Source organism: Nyctibius grandis, chromosome 6 (genome assembly GCF_013368605.1).
Source record: "Nyctibius grandis isolate bNycGra1 chromosome 6, bNycGra1.pri, whole genome shotgun sequence".
NCBI lineage: Eukaryota > Metazoa > Chordata > Aves > Nyctibiiformes > Nyctibiidae > Nyctibius > Nyctibius grandis.
In genome coordinates, this window is record NC_090663.1 from 44,907,210 (window position 1) to 44,922,277 (window position 15,068).

The window sequence follows — 15,068 nt, forward strand, 5'->3', positions numbered from 1 at the left end:
CCTTGTGGCCAAGAAGGCCAATGGCATCCTGGGGTGTATTAGAAGGGGTGTGGTTAGCAGGTCGAGAGAGGTTCTCCTCCCCCTCTACTCTGCCCTGGTGAGGCCGCATCTGGAATATTGTGTCCAGTTCTGGGCCCCTCAGTTCAAGAAGGACAGGGAACTGCTAGAGAGAGTCCAGCGCAGAGCCACGAAGATGATTAAGGGGGTGGAACATCTCCCTTATGAGGAGAGGCTGAGGGAGCTGGGTCTCTTTAGCTTAGAGAAGAGGAGACTGAGGGGTGACCTCATTAATGTTTATAAATATGGAAAGGGCAAGTGTCATGAGGATGGAGCCAGGCTCTTCTCAGTGACATCCCTTGACAGGACAAGGGGCAATGGGTGCAAGCTGGAACACAGGAGGTTCCACATAAATATGAGGAAAAACTTCTTTACGGTGAGGGTGACCGAACACCGGAACAGGCTGCCCAGAGAGGTCGTGGAGTCTCCTTCTCTGGAGACATTCAAAACCTGCCTGGATGCGTTCCTGTGTGATATGATCTAGGCAACCCTGCTCCGGCAGGGGGATTGGACTAGATGATCTTTCGAGGTCCCTTCCAATCCCTAACATTCTGTGATTCTGTGATCCCTGTTATTTTCATGACCATACCATATTTACTCCTCTACAGTGCAAATTCCTTTTGCTTGCAACAACCTGCATTATGCCTCAAAGTATTGCTCACATGAATGGGGATATCTTTTATTGCTACTGTACATCACAAGTTAGACAAGTAAGTGATCAATTTAGACATTTAATACAAATGAGACTACAAGCATCTTGGTTTTGGATAAGGTGAAAAAATAGCTGTGGAAAATGTGCATAAAGATTGGCATGTAAACAGGTCCTCCTAGATGAGATGTGTATTTTTCCAAAGGTAACAGATATTACTGAAAACATATGCTGGGTTAAATGGGAAATCCTAAGCCAAATCCTATCGGTTTCTTTGGGGTGGGGATTTTATCACCATGACGCCTGCCTCAAAAAATGGTCAACCCACATGCTCATCGTGTATTTATCAACAAGCAGAAGATGGAGAAGGAAAGGGAAAAGATAAATAGTGACTATTTAGTAGTATTTGTAGGAATAAACTTTCTTCCATGTGCAAAATGAAAACGGTAGTCATCGGGATTCAAAGAGTAGCAAGAGCACTCGACTGTTAGAAGTCCTCATGTAAAACTCACATCAATGTCATAAACCCTTTGCCACAGTGACTTGCAGACATCTCTAAGGAATACGATGACAATCACACTGAGCACATCTGTGAACAGAACAGATAATGGGAAAGGGATGAATGGCTTAGCCCTTTCAAAGTAGAAAAAATCTTCAGGCTTAAGTGGCACAGGTGCACCAGATCAAATGTTAATTGAATTTAGGTACTTTGGTCTTTTCAAAGGACCTAGACATACCAATGCTTAGAACTGTGGTACTCAATTTTTAAGCATCTTGAAACTGCAACAAATCACACAAGCCCTGAGGGCTCTTTCTCTTTCTCCCTTAATAATAGAGGTGGTAATTACAAATATATAGGAAGGATTAACAAATCTCCTCACACTGACCAGACCATAGAAAAAGCAAAATAGACACCTTTACCCTAAACCCACCTAGCAGTGCAATTCAGATGTCTTGCTTTCACATTGCAAAAAAAGGTGGCCTCCCCCACTCAAAATTCACAACCTTAACTGTGAATTATGCTTTGAAACAGTTCAAACAAAAAAACAAACATGCAAGTCTCTTCATTTGAAGTACGGCTGGCAGGTGGTCTAGCTACTCAACTGCTACAACAGTCCAACTTGCAGTTCCTGCTTCAGTGCATGCTTTTTTTTCACTGAACAAGGATCTATATAACCCTCCATCCACAAACAATAACAGACATCCAGTCTGTGAACATCAAATTATACTATCAAGAGAGGAACAGCTTCAAACTGAAAAAGCTTCATGTCACAAAACATCAGTAACTTTGCAGTCAGGAACTTTCACCAAGACAGGGAATGGGACTGGATTCTGTTCTCCAGTATTCCAGCAAGTGGTCTAACCACTGCTTGCAAGGCAGCTTCCCGGAGAGAAGCCTGGGTTTTGAATGGCAGGCAAAAAACACTGCCACAATCTGGAGTTAGGCAGCCCTACACAGTAAGGATCCTAACAAGTACCAAGGGCTGAAATACATTAGTCATTTAGTCAGGAGTTTGTACACCAGGATCCCATACTCGCAAAAGATGGGAACCCTCCCCACACAGTGTACAGGATACCTACGTGTCCAATTTGGGACAGTGAATTCCAGAAGGCAGGAAGAAGTTTAAAATTATGTTGCTAATATTTTATTATGATGTTAAGAGTTGTGACAACTCAATCTTTTCAACAACTTGAATGAACAGCAGCTTCTTTTTTCCAATATTTTAGAAATGCCCAACTATTACTAAGTAAGTAAGAGCAAGCCTCATGATGTTGCTCTCCTCAAAGGAGTCAGTCATATCAGAAAGAATGCAACTTCCTTCATCAATAATCAATGGTCTGGAGTTTAGAAAGTTTGGACTGCATATCGCTGAGTACCTATAACAAGTGAAGTAATGCATTTGGTGCAAGAAATGCAGTGCTTGATAGAAATGGCAATGTTGAATCAGATCAATATGAAAGTACTTGTAACTATGCCGTATAACCCAGGAATCACAAATACAGCGTAACTTACCATCTCTGGCTCCAAATCAGGAAGACCTGGCTGTAAACTGTCAAGACACAAGAAGATATATGACTTCATCTGAAATCAGACAAAACCAGATTTTTCTAATCAAGTCATTGCATCAGTCTTCTATAAAGCATCAAGAGCCTTTCTCTCACTGTGAACAAGCCATTGTTTCAACAAGTTTTTTAGACATGCTGAGAAGCATTTTTTAAATAGCAAGGACATTTTAATTGTGGGTGACAGGAATCAATCTGAAAGAACAGCTGCATCTTCAGATGACATGAAGAGAAGTCTGATCTGGATGTAAAGTATAATAAAAGAATGTTTTCTCCTCTATTTACTATTTTTGTGCAAGATCTACCTCAAATTTCATATTAACTGTTCACAAAAAAATCCAGAAAAGAAAATAACGTGGTAGGAAGGAAACTTTTATGTGCTCCTAAAGTCTACATTAATCTGTTTTAAAGATTACCTTAAAAAGAATTATTTGTCCTCTGTTCACTGAACCGCACTGCTTCACTGAAGTCAGGGATGAGAGAACTCAAATGTTAAGTAACTCCAGTTTCATGAGTCCAAAAACTGAGCCTTCTCATTTTATGCTTTATAATTGGAAGCAAACACTGGAGTCCAAACAGCTACAAAATTCAACCTTTGCAGCTTAGGTATATTTTAATTATTCTTGTAGGATTATTACTCATATCTTATACAAAAGACCTCAAATACAAGAGGAGGCCTCAAGAATTTAGACAGAAAATGAATTACAAATCATGCCTTGAACACAAGAACTGACTTGCAGCCTCTGGCATGCTGTCATCAATAGTCATCAGTGCTTGGGACTTCAGATAGCACCACAAATGCAAAACAAGAAGTTAGCATATGCATTCCAGCTAATATTTTGTACTCTGTGTACTCTCTCTTGTTCTAGCTACTGCAGGCATCATTCTCTCCTAGGTAGAGAAGTGACATAAGGCCATCATTTCAGATCTTTGACAAGTGGTGAAGCTGAAGCAGCTTACAGGATCTTTTAAATTTATTCTTGCATAGATACAGTACAAGTTACAAAATAGCGAGAGAGCTTCAAACCTGAAAACTCAGCACTTCCAGTTCAGTCTAGTCTGGGAGTTGACAAATACCATGTCTATGACCACAGTACAGCCAACAATTATCTTGTGAATGAAAGCAACATAAACCAGTCCAGAGGGAGGAAAAGAAATGTTACTCAAGCTGCGTTAAATTTAAGCTAGCAGATACAGTAAAGTTAGCTATCAGCATAAAAGGAGGAGTGAAAACTGTTCAGACAATTCCAAAACCTCGTCAGCACAACAGCTTCTTAGGTGACTTTTCCTAAACCAAGACGTTGCTAGGAAAGTCAGCCCATAAGGCAGACAAATGCAATAGAGATAAATGGCAAAATTTCGAGAGCGTCTTTGTCAGGAAAGGCAGTTATATCAAAGTTAAAGTTTCACAAAACAAACATCATTTTTCTCAGTGGTGTATTTTTGAGGGGAAAAGTCTGAAGTATCTCCAGAGTGGATAGGGAAGAGTTTGCAAAATTAGTTATAAACAATATTTCAAGCAAGATGAGAGAGTTTATCCTCTCTTCTTTTGGAAATTTTCAAAATACTCTTACATTTCACTCAAGTCTCAATCTTTTATGTAGTATTGGATTCTCCACATAGCAAGAGCCATTAAGTAAGCCATCATTTTAACAATTCTATTTATTGAAAGCTTACTGTCAGTTTTGCAGGAACTTGCAAAACCAACATTATACCTGGATAGAGAAAAGTCAATTGACAATCAGGCAAATCAGAATTTCTCTGTGGAAAGCAGAGAAGCTAACATGGTTTATAAAATATATAGGATTATAGTTGGCCCATCTTCTAGGGACACTGAAAATAGAGAAATAAAGTAGACAACTGACAGGGCAACAGCAGAAAATCACTTTCTGTACTGTAGTGCAAGTCTTGTTTAAAATGCTCAAAATACAATCAGTCTCTAAATTCATTCAAGCACCTTCACAGATCCGTAATCAGTTTACACGTGATTCTCATCAAACCTAGAAAAATGTATTATTCCCACAGTCTGTATGCATACCATTTAGCAACCAAAAATCTTCATGAGTTATCAGATCGAGTTTTCAAAGCAGCTTCTTCCAATGACAACTGATTTTTAACTTGAAATTTAGTTTCCAAAGCAAATCGCAGCGCCCTTTTCCATCTACGCACTCATATGGGAAATACAAACAGTCAAGAGGTTTGAATTTTCATTTTCTGCAATTTCTTCTGGTGGGATGAAAAGCTGTGGATACAAATTACAGGGAGAAAACGTGTAGATTAGACCTCAGCTCTCTGAATATTTAGCACCATTTCTCTGCCTTGAAACTGTTATTTGCAGGTTGGGGAAAGAAGCTTCTGCCTTAAACTATAGGAAGATTACCTTAAGGAAGGGCAACTGGAACACTAAAAGAACTACTTCCACCAAGGCTAGTCATATCAGTTCCTTAGAGCAAGGGTGGAAATCCTATTAGTTGGCTTATGCCTTCCACAGCTTCAAAAGGTATCCTTTGAAGAGGAAGAAAATCTTTTGAAGTGACCAGTTATGCAAAAAGTTTTTTATAGAACAGGTTATTATGGAATACTGCATTCCTCCAGGTATTCTGTAAATTGTGAAATAACCAAAGATGCATGGGGATTTGAGGAATATGCCAGTAAAGTTAAGACTTTTCCCACTTCTGCTTCAATACAATAGCTTCTGCTAAGTAAGCAGGCACACTCAGCTGGACAGCCTCCCTCTGAACTGCCCAGCACTCCACAGCAGTTTAAAGCCTGAAACTCTCTCATTAAGCCCATACAGACTTTAATACCCCATGGATTTCAAGGCCTTTCTGCTACTTTCTGCAAGATTTGCTTTATATGCAGTCCCAGAATTACAGAGCATGCTCATCACTCCTGCAAGATAGAAAAAATAATTAGGAGAACTAGTCAGGATTTCAGGTTGTCTCGGTGCCATCCAAAGCATATCTGTAAATGTCTAGAATCATGCTGAAATATTACATGACAAAATCTTTCCCTTTCATTTATCTACTAAGAGAAGCAAATCCAAAATATATAAAAATCTGTAGTCATTTAATATTAAACTAAATAAATAGAGCACCATCAAACCAAGAAGTGGGATTTGGGGGGTGTTCACATTTTCAGTTTCATGTGGTAAAAAACTAAGTCCAAAATTTTGATGCAGCTTCATCCAAATTAAAGACTTCACTTGACATGATAGTGCTAGATTACAGAGGAAGCTGGGTAAAAACAATGTTCCAAGTAGATAATTTAAAAAAACCTTTAGAAAACTCCAGCACCATCTAAATAAATAAGTTTGAAGACAGGGTATATGATATTACTATACATTGATCTGTTTATGAGAAGACATTTATATTTTGAAACTGATGCTAATTTTCATTTTGAAAGAAATAATATTTGAAAGCTTTTGACAGTGGAACTCATTTAAGAAACAAATGTAAAAACATCTCATATATTGTATTCCTCTCACCTCCAGCATACACATTTATTTCCACTCACTGTTGGCCACAACCCAGAAGTCTGAAAGGAAATGTTTACGGCTCCTCATCTATGACTCTCTCGCTGCCATTTGAGCCTCACTCCTTCCACTCTTACAGGCTCACAGCCTTGTATATATAGTATTCTTCTTCCCCCCAAAAAGCGAAGCTTAGCTACAGAATCTTCTCAAGAGTATTTTACTGCCTCTAGATGCTTTAGTGCCAAGAGACTCATGTCATAGAAGTCAGAACCGTCCAACTGACAGCTGGAGAAGGCTCGAACACACCATCTGATAGGAAATCCTCAAAATGTGCCTAACACACCTCAGCCCTGGTAGCCTCAGAAGCTGCAACACTGTCTATCAAGATAGCAAAAATAATAAAAATCCTGATATTTTACCAAGTTTGACAAGTCTAAGGTCCAACAGCAAACAAATATCCAGCACAGCACCTCAACAGTCTTTCATAAAGAGATAGCCAGGCATCAGACACATGCTTCCCTTTTGGAATCATGGTTTTCTTGCAGCATAAAGTGGAGAAAACTTCAAAGCTCCTTCAGTCTGATGGTTTAGTCTTCTACTGACTTAAAAAAAAAAAAATCACAAATACCTAAGACTCATGGGTAATACATTATGCTATTGAACATGACAGATGTCAAGAATGCACGGGCAAATTCCAAGAACACTCAACATGGCGATTAATTTTCTAAATAAGATTTTTAAATATTTGTATCATCCCTACATCTGCCTCTGGCAGGTGTAATCAGGGCAAGGCTGGCATCTGGTTAATTTAGGCACAAGGTAAGCATGCTAACACAAGCACAGTTTTTTAAAAAATTACTGCAAGTTCCAGCCTGAAGTACCTGTATGGGCAGTATGCAGCCATCCTAAAAGCCAAAGCATATTAATTCAGGTCCTGACCCCAGCGGCTCCAGGGAATCCCAGAACATGCATCAACCTTTCCAACCAACTCACATCAATGTAATAATCCCTCCTAAGAATTCCTGCACACCACAGAAACAAGGAACTTCTCTAAACTCACATGTGGCTTAGAATTTTGATTCATAATTCCTGGGATCCGAAGGATACTCTCACAAACACAGCTAATCATTTAGAGACAATATTGCTGCATAAGATCACCTACCTATAAGCATCGGCAACAGACTATTCCCTCTGTCTTTCCCCCCAGCTCCATGACACAGACGGGGCATTAGCCAGAATTACCCTAAAAACATGGCCTGGTTGTATAAACAGTTCCTTATACTCAGTGCTTCAGAGATATGAAGGAAATTCAGACATATTCTATACATAAAAATAGACTGTTTTATTATGCCATCTGTTGAATTTGCCTTGCGAATATTCTTGTCTTCTATGTTTACTTCCATCATTCTACAGTTCATCTTCCTTGTACCAATCTCTGCCTTAGTTTTACTAATTAATCGGACTAATTTATATAATTTAATAATTCCTGAGGAATTAACTTTCACAGTTTAATTGCTGACAGTGTTAGAAAAGCACTTTCTAAATCCATTTTAAAAGCAGTGATTTATAGCATGAATGCAAACAGGGAGCAAAACAAAAGCAACTGCAGAGCTAAGAGCTTTTGATGAATGCTCAAATGCCATTAAAATGCTGTTCATGGTCTATATGATACAGTCAATTTTATCATTCTTTCTGTGAATGCAATTGCTTCCTCTGAATATGCTGACAGAGAGGTACAAGTCCATGGATTGTTGGTGCTTGCAGAACTGTTTATCATTTTTTAAATTTAGTGGTGTATGAAAAAACACAGAAAGCTAGTGTGCTTTACAAATCAAGATCATAAAGACGAACTTGGCTGAAGCTGTCTCTTTGAGGATTTTCAATCATGCCCCAGATAAGCCAGAAGGAAAAAGGACGAGGAACTTGTCTGGGACACAAACACTGAAGTACAAAATACATTAAACAATGATAGCACAATCAAGACTCACTTGACACAGGAATAAAGCTGTTTTACAAAGTGAGAGTGAGGAGTTCAACATCAGAAGAAACTAACTGTACTATTTAAAAACAAGATAAAACTATCCCTCTCAGAACTTTCTTTTTATTATGGGATGATGAATTAATATAACATTATTCAATCTGTATCCGTCACTACTAAAGGAGCATTTCCAAGATCTACCAGACCTGTAGAACTCATGATTTTGCTTCCATTTGTCCTATTATTCCAACAGATCATACATCATTCTGATGGTTGTATGAAAGTTACATTGTGCTTTACAGCACTAGACAGCAAAACAGTTTGTCACTGCCTAAGGGAAAGTTCAGTGAGGAGAAAAAAAAAAAAAAAAAGCAAAACTAACCAAAACACCACATTTGGTACTGAGTAGCATGTAGACAACAAAATGTACCCTGGTTATAACCCAAACAGGTTGGTTAAGGATCTCCTCTGAAATGAGAGAAGAAATAGGATTTGCTTTAACTGGGGAGCTGTTCCACATAATATGGAAGAACATGATAAAAAAGCAAGTAAAATGAGAAGAGGAATACGTCCAAGAGGAAAGTAGGATAGAGAAACAAGGGACTGAGGAATGAAAAGTCTGAAAGGGAAAGGAAGAAAAAAACTGAGGTGACGCCCAAAGATCCTGCAGCACTGCAGAATTCAGGCAGACATGAATATACTTCATGAAAAAGGATCACCCTGACCACCTGCCAGGATAAAACCCCAAGAATCTGAGCAACTGCATATTTTTCACTCTTGGAATTGCAGGACTCAGCATTTGTTTGAATAAGGATTACAGAGTAGAAAAAGATGCCATAATTAAAACCTTGCTTCAACCTGAATTAACAGATTAGCATTATCAGAACAATGGTGCATTTAGAAATTTCATTAGGAAAGGAGCAGCCACATGTAGCAACTGTCCACAGAAGAGAAACTCCGTGCTTTGAGCATGTTCTGACAGAGACAATGTTCTCAAATATGAGAGAGAAAAGGAGGACAAAATGAGACATGGTCTGATGAAAAAAAAAAAATACAGAGTATCCCTGAAGCACCCCTATAAATGGATGACACTCACCTACTCAGTTCTCCCCATGCCTGCCTAGTCTTTTTTTTTCCTGTCTTCAAGTATGTAGAAGAACACTTAAGCTTCATTAGGTATTAACTTATTGTCAGCGTTACAGAAACTTTTTACATCAAAGGACAGACTCCGCAGCTTCTGAAGCTTCTCATCTATTTTAGGCTTGAATCTCAAAGGCATTGGCCAATAGTGAGGTAAGTACGAGATGCTAAACACAGTAATACAATGTGTCAAAACATACTAGAACAATAGCCACTAGTGAAGTTAAGCACGAGATGTAGTTGGTCCATTTAATAAGTCTCTACAAATATAAAATATGCTTTTCCAAAAGTTTTCCAAGATTTTTAAATAGGCCTAGTTACATGCAAAAAACGTGAAGTATATCAAGCTAAGACTGAATGTTATGGAGTACGTAACACAGGAGAGAATTTGCACACTTCAAAGGCAATAGCTACATCAGGCAATCTCCCCAGATTCCCTGTATATTCAGGGTGACAGAAGCACCTTCAGGCTGCTTTAGGAATTCTGTATCATCTCTAGAGCCATGTAATGACTGCAGGCAGATAACCACCATAAGACTGATTGATATGAGGATCTTGCTTATCCACACCCTGCTCTGATAACACATGTAGACATCTGTTCTCAGAAGTGACATAATTTTCTTTTTACTACAGATGTAATCTGAACATGAACTGAAGAGACTTGCCTCTCAAGAAGAACAAAACCTAATGGAACAGAAGTATAATTCTATCGCAACTGCTGAATGTAACATTTGGCTTGCAGTAGGATACAGAGGAATAGTCTGAATTATTTCTTATGTTCACAGAAGCAAGGCCCATAAATTAAAATTTGATAAATGCCCAAGTCAAGATAAATTTACTCTCATGACAAGAGGCTGAATTCTAATCAAGAATTAACAACAACAAAGTATCTTCAGCAGCTTGAAGAAGAAAACCAGCAAGATATTCCATGTTGAATAGAATACACAAAACTGCAAAATACACATAGAAACACAATACATCTCCAGTACCAGTTGTCACCACACCCGAGAAGCATCTTTTCTCCAGGCAATGAGAAGAACGAAGCAACAATTTCACTTTTCCATGATCTTGTTCTGCCTTTAAGATCTTTCCTTATTCCATGGCACTCTTGTGTCAGACTAAAACATGTGACCGGGCTAGCCACAGAAGAACATACAAGGCCAGGGGAGAAAAACTCTTTTGCCTGCACTAAATGAGAATGGGTAAGAAAGGCTGAGCCCAGGGAATAACATATGTTGCAAATAATAGTGAGTACCCACTTCCTGGGAGATTTACACAATAGAGTTCACATGTCAGCAACTGTTTGCCTATAATATAAATCCAAATTGACAAGACCGAGGTATTATGGAACAGCATTTATCTCAAGATTGTCAGGAGAAGTAATTTCATTTCTTATGATTCATTTCATTTATATGTTAGTGTATTAACTGGATACATTATTGATCTTTGCTCCATCCAGTTTCAGTTTCTATAGCATGGACAAAGTGATCTGAAAAATATCACTCCTGGCTTTTTTTTTTTTTTTAAGCATAGTAGTGTCTGACGCATGTCTAAGGAAAACATTTCATTGTATTAGACAGCCTGTCAAAGGAACACATTCTGGAATAAGCAACCGCTTTTGAAGAATACATTACTGTGAATGTCAGCTTTTCTAGTTTGTACTAGAATGTCTAGAAAACTTTTTCTAGATACCGTGCTTTCCTCTCTACTTGATTGGAAAAAGGCAAAGACGGTAGCAAAGAGGACAGCCCTGATACACTAAAAAAAAAGAAAAAGGTTGTCAATCAGAGAATAAGACTGCTACATATCTGGGTGAAACCATCTTTCAAGCATAGAGGGCTGCTTCAAACATATACAAGCCACAGTTCTCACTCTGCAGGACCATAAGTCTTTCACTCTAATCCAGTATCATTTGACAGCTACTATGGATATTATGAATACCATGGACATCCCACTACTTTCATCTGTCAGTTTCTGAAGCATAAGGAGCCAGCCATTAAAAAAAAAAAAAAAGGAAAAATGTAACAAAACAAGCACCAGCAGAAAGCACACTGACATAGTAACAATGTCCTCCAGAGTCTAAGGTGATCAAGAAGCACGAAGAGCATATAGGTGTGCCTAGACTGCTTTGAATTTTATTTGGATAGGCAGCAGGATCATAAAACAGTTTGGGTTGGAAGGGACCTTAAAGATCATCTAGTTCCAACCCGCCTGCCACAGGCAGGGACACCTTCCACTAGACCAGATTGCTCAAAGCCCCATCCAACCTGGCCTTAAACACTGCCAGGGAGGGGGCACCCACAACTTCTCTGGGCAACCTGTTCCAGTGCCTCACCACCCTCACAGTAAAGAATTTCTTCCTAATATCTAATCTAAATCTACACTCAGTTTAAAACCCTTACTCCTCTTTCTGTCACTACATACCCTTGTATAAAATCCCTCTCCAGTTTTCCTGTAGACCCCCCTCAGGTACTGGAAGGCTGCTATGAGGTCTCCCCAGAGCCTTCTCTTCTCCAGGCTGAACAGCCCCAATTCTCTCAGCCTTTCCTCACAGAAGAGGTGCTCCAGCCCTCTGATCACCTTCCTGACCCTCCTCTGGACTTGCTTCCAACAGCTCTATGCCCTCCTTACGTTGGGGGCCCCAGAGCTGAACACAGTACCTCCAGGTGGGGTCTCATGAGAGCAGAGTAGGGGGCAGAATTACCTCCCTCGACCTGCCTGCCACGCTGCTTTTGATACAGCCCAGGATACAGATGAGCTTCTCATCAACCATGATCCCCACGTCCTTCTCCTCAGGGCTACTCTCAATCCATTCTCCACCCAGCCTGTATTTGTGCTTGGGATTGCTCTGACCCATGTGGATTTGTAACTGTTTGAGAATCTTTCTTCACTGTTCCCTAAGCCCTCTCCAATTTTTGGGATGCATCGAGTTCTAAAGCCCTGGATAAAGACACTATAAATAGGTTTTACAATGCAGTTGCCTCAAAAGGGACAGGAGCAAGCCATAGCATTCTACTTGGTTTGCAGTAGCTCTGATTAGGGGCCAGCAAGATCAGTGTCCCACTGAAAAAGGCACTACATAAAGGAAGAATAAGAGTTACTTTCCCAAGAGCTTACAGTGAAGACACAGTCAGGAAATTAATCAAGTGATCTGCAAGCCAAAGGACAACAAACATCACATCTCTTCCACTAATTCTTTCTAGACACAGCCAGCACTCTCCTAGCAATTTTATCTTCCCATAGGAAAAAGAGGTACCTGTGATCTTTACAGTAACTGTGTCAGTGGATGTTCACATCCCAGATTCAAACTGTTCTGCACTGCTGAGATCTTCCTGATCTTCATGACTACTGCACACCTGTGATGGTTTGCTGCATACAGGGAGTTCTGCAAACACAAAGGTACTGCCAAAGTCAGCATTTTTCCTGTGGAAAGCAGCCCTTGGCAATAACAATTTGCTTCTGATGTTTAAAATGGCTGATCTCACACTTACCCATTTTCTGGTCTTATGGGATTTTCTCATGGGCAGCCATTCCAATTCATCACGTTAAAATTTCTACCTTCACATCATAACACTGTTTTGACAGTGCCACTTTTTAATTCTGTTGTCTCCAACTAGTAATAAACATTACTGGCTGAAATTTAACCCATTAATTGAAATGCAGATAGCCAAGCTGTTCAGGTGGGACTCAATTTCGAGTTTCAGAAACTGCCTGCAGTGAAGCAATTACAGTCAAATAAAAGATGCCAATATGATTTTATCTGAAATTTTTATTTGGGTCGAGTTCACTGTCTGCAAAGGAGGTGCGTATGCGCCATCTTATGGCCAACAACAGCGGTGCGAGCCCACAAACCAGGCTTGTCAAAGGCAATCTTTACATCTCTTGGACCACCGAGGTTTTAACTCTTCTAGTAGTTTTACTCCCAGCTAGGTCCTCTGTAGATAGTATCATATTTTTCCTAGGCTCACATTTAACAGATGTAATTATAAGTTCAAATAGGGCACACAACAAATCTTACAGAATAAACATGCTTCAAAACTATAAAAATTATAGTACTCCAAGCTACATCACAGCTTCTTATGGTTATTTACACTTTTGTCCTCTTGGTCCTCTTAAAGGAATACTGCTTTGGTATTTCTGAAGTCCTTACAGAAGAAAGAAATAGTGGGATGTTATTTGCCTAATCTCCTTGTTCTCCTAAGGCAAATCGCTTTAGGGTTTTTCGTTTTGTTTGTTGGTTGTTTTTTAACACATAACTGGATCTAGCTTAGCCTCGTCAGGTAGAGATTTTGGACGCAGGTAGAGGACCTTTTAAAACGACAGGAGATATTTCTTATTAGAAACAACAATATGTGGGCCCATACCAATGCTTCATGAATTATCTAAGACTTGCACCAAATAGCCATTGTTCTAAGTGTGCGTGTAAAACACAAAGACATCAAGGAAATAACTGTTCTTACACAGTAGGAAAACAAGAGCACTCAACTTGTGGTTGCTAAGGAATATAAACAGTGATGCAGAGATCTGCCATATGAATCCAGCAGGGATAAGCATCCAAACATTTGTACACTAATTTCTTTTTTTTTTTTTTTTATTTGTTTCGACAGGATGACACCGTAATTGGCTAAAAGGCCAGATAAAGCCCACAGAAATCAATGGAAATCCTCGACTTCTCTGGGCTTTGGTCTGTGTCATGAACTGAAACACTGACAGTCTGGAAATGAAAAAACAAGATTACACAAACAGCAGCTCAGATTCAGTCAGTGTTTTCCCAGCCAGCTCCCCACAGAAGCCTGGTGTCTCTCCATTTGTGGCTGCTTGGGGAAACAGTCAATATACTCTATGGTCTTCTTACAGGTTGTCATCTCTAGGTTATTTCATATTAATACACCCATCTTTTATTTTTATCTGTACATCACACTATTAGAAGGTAATTACCCAAATTTGAAATTCTTCAGGCCATGAAAGTAACGAAATTTGATTTTCAGTGTAACAGCATTTACATACCAACTAAGCAAACAATCCTTCCTCACTTAGATCAAAACCTGGAAGGGAACTCCATTTCTATTTTTAATCCACTCCATCTAATTATGGAGCCTTTCAACAGATCTGAACACTGCACAAAGTCACTCAAACAAAAAAAAAAAAGGAAAAAAGGTATCTTGATATAGTACCTCCTCTTTTTTCTAGAGCCATTTCACTCTCAGACCTCAGCTTTGCCTTGAGCAGATTCTGGAAGGTGCCAGTTAAAGTGCTTTAAGCACTGGGCACCTTAAGGCCTAGTGATTTACTTATTTAAAGCCGAGAAATGCTCCAGTGCTCATCCCCTACAGCATTTTTACTCTACTGCCTCCAAGCTAACTAGGAAGACCTACGTGTTGCAAAGCATGCCTGATTTCACATGTCCTTGCACTGTTTTTTTCAGACTACTTTATACCTAGACCCGTCTCTTCCATTTTGCACTCAGGAGCAAGGGCCATGGCAGCCCTGAAGTGCTGAAGTCCAAAGCCACAACAAGAAAATGACACTGTGTCCCCGGACCTTTCTGCGTAGCAGCAGCTACAGTCACGTGTGTTGCACAGACAACAGCATGCGACACCCAGAGAGGAGGAACACGACTGATCCTGCTCATCTGTGAAAAAAAAATGTACTTTCAGATGTCCCACGTCAGATTTTGATCTAAATCCTGCTTCCTTTTATCAGCA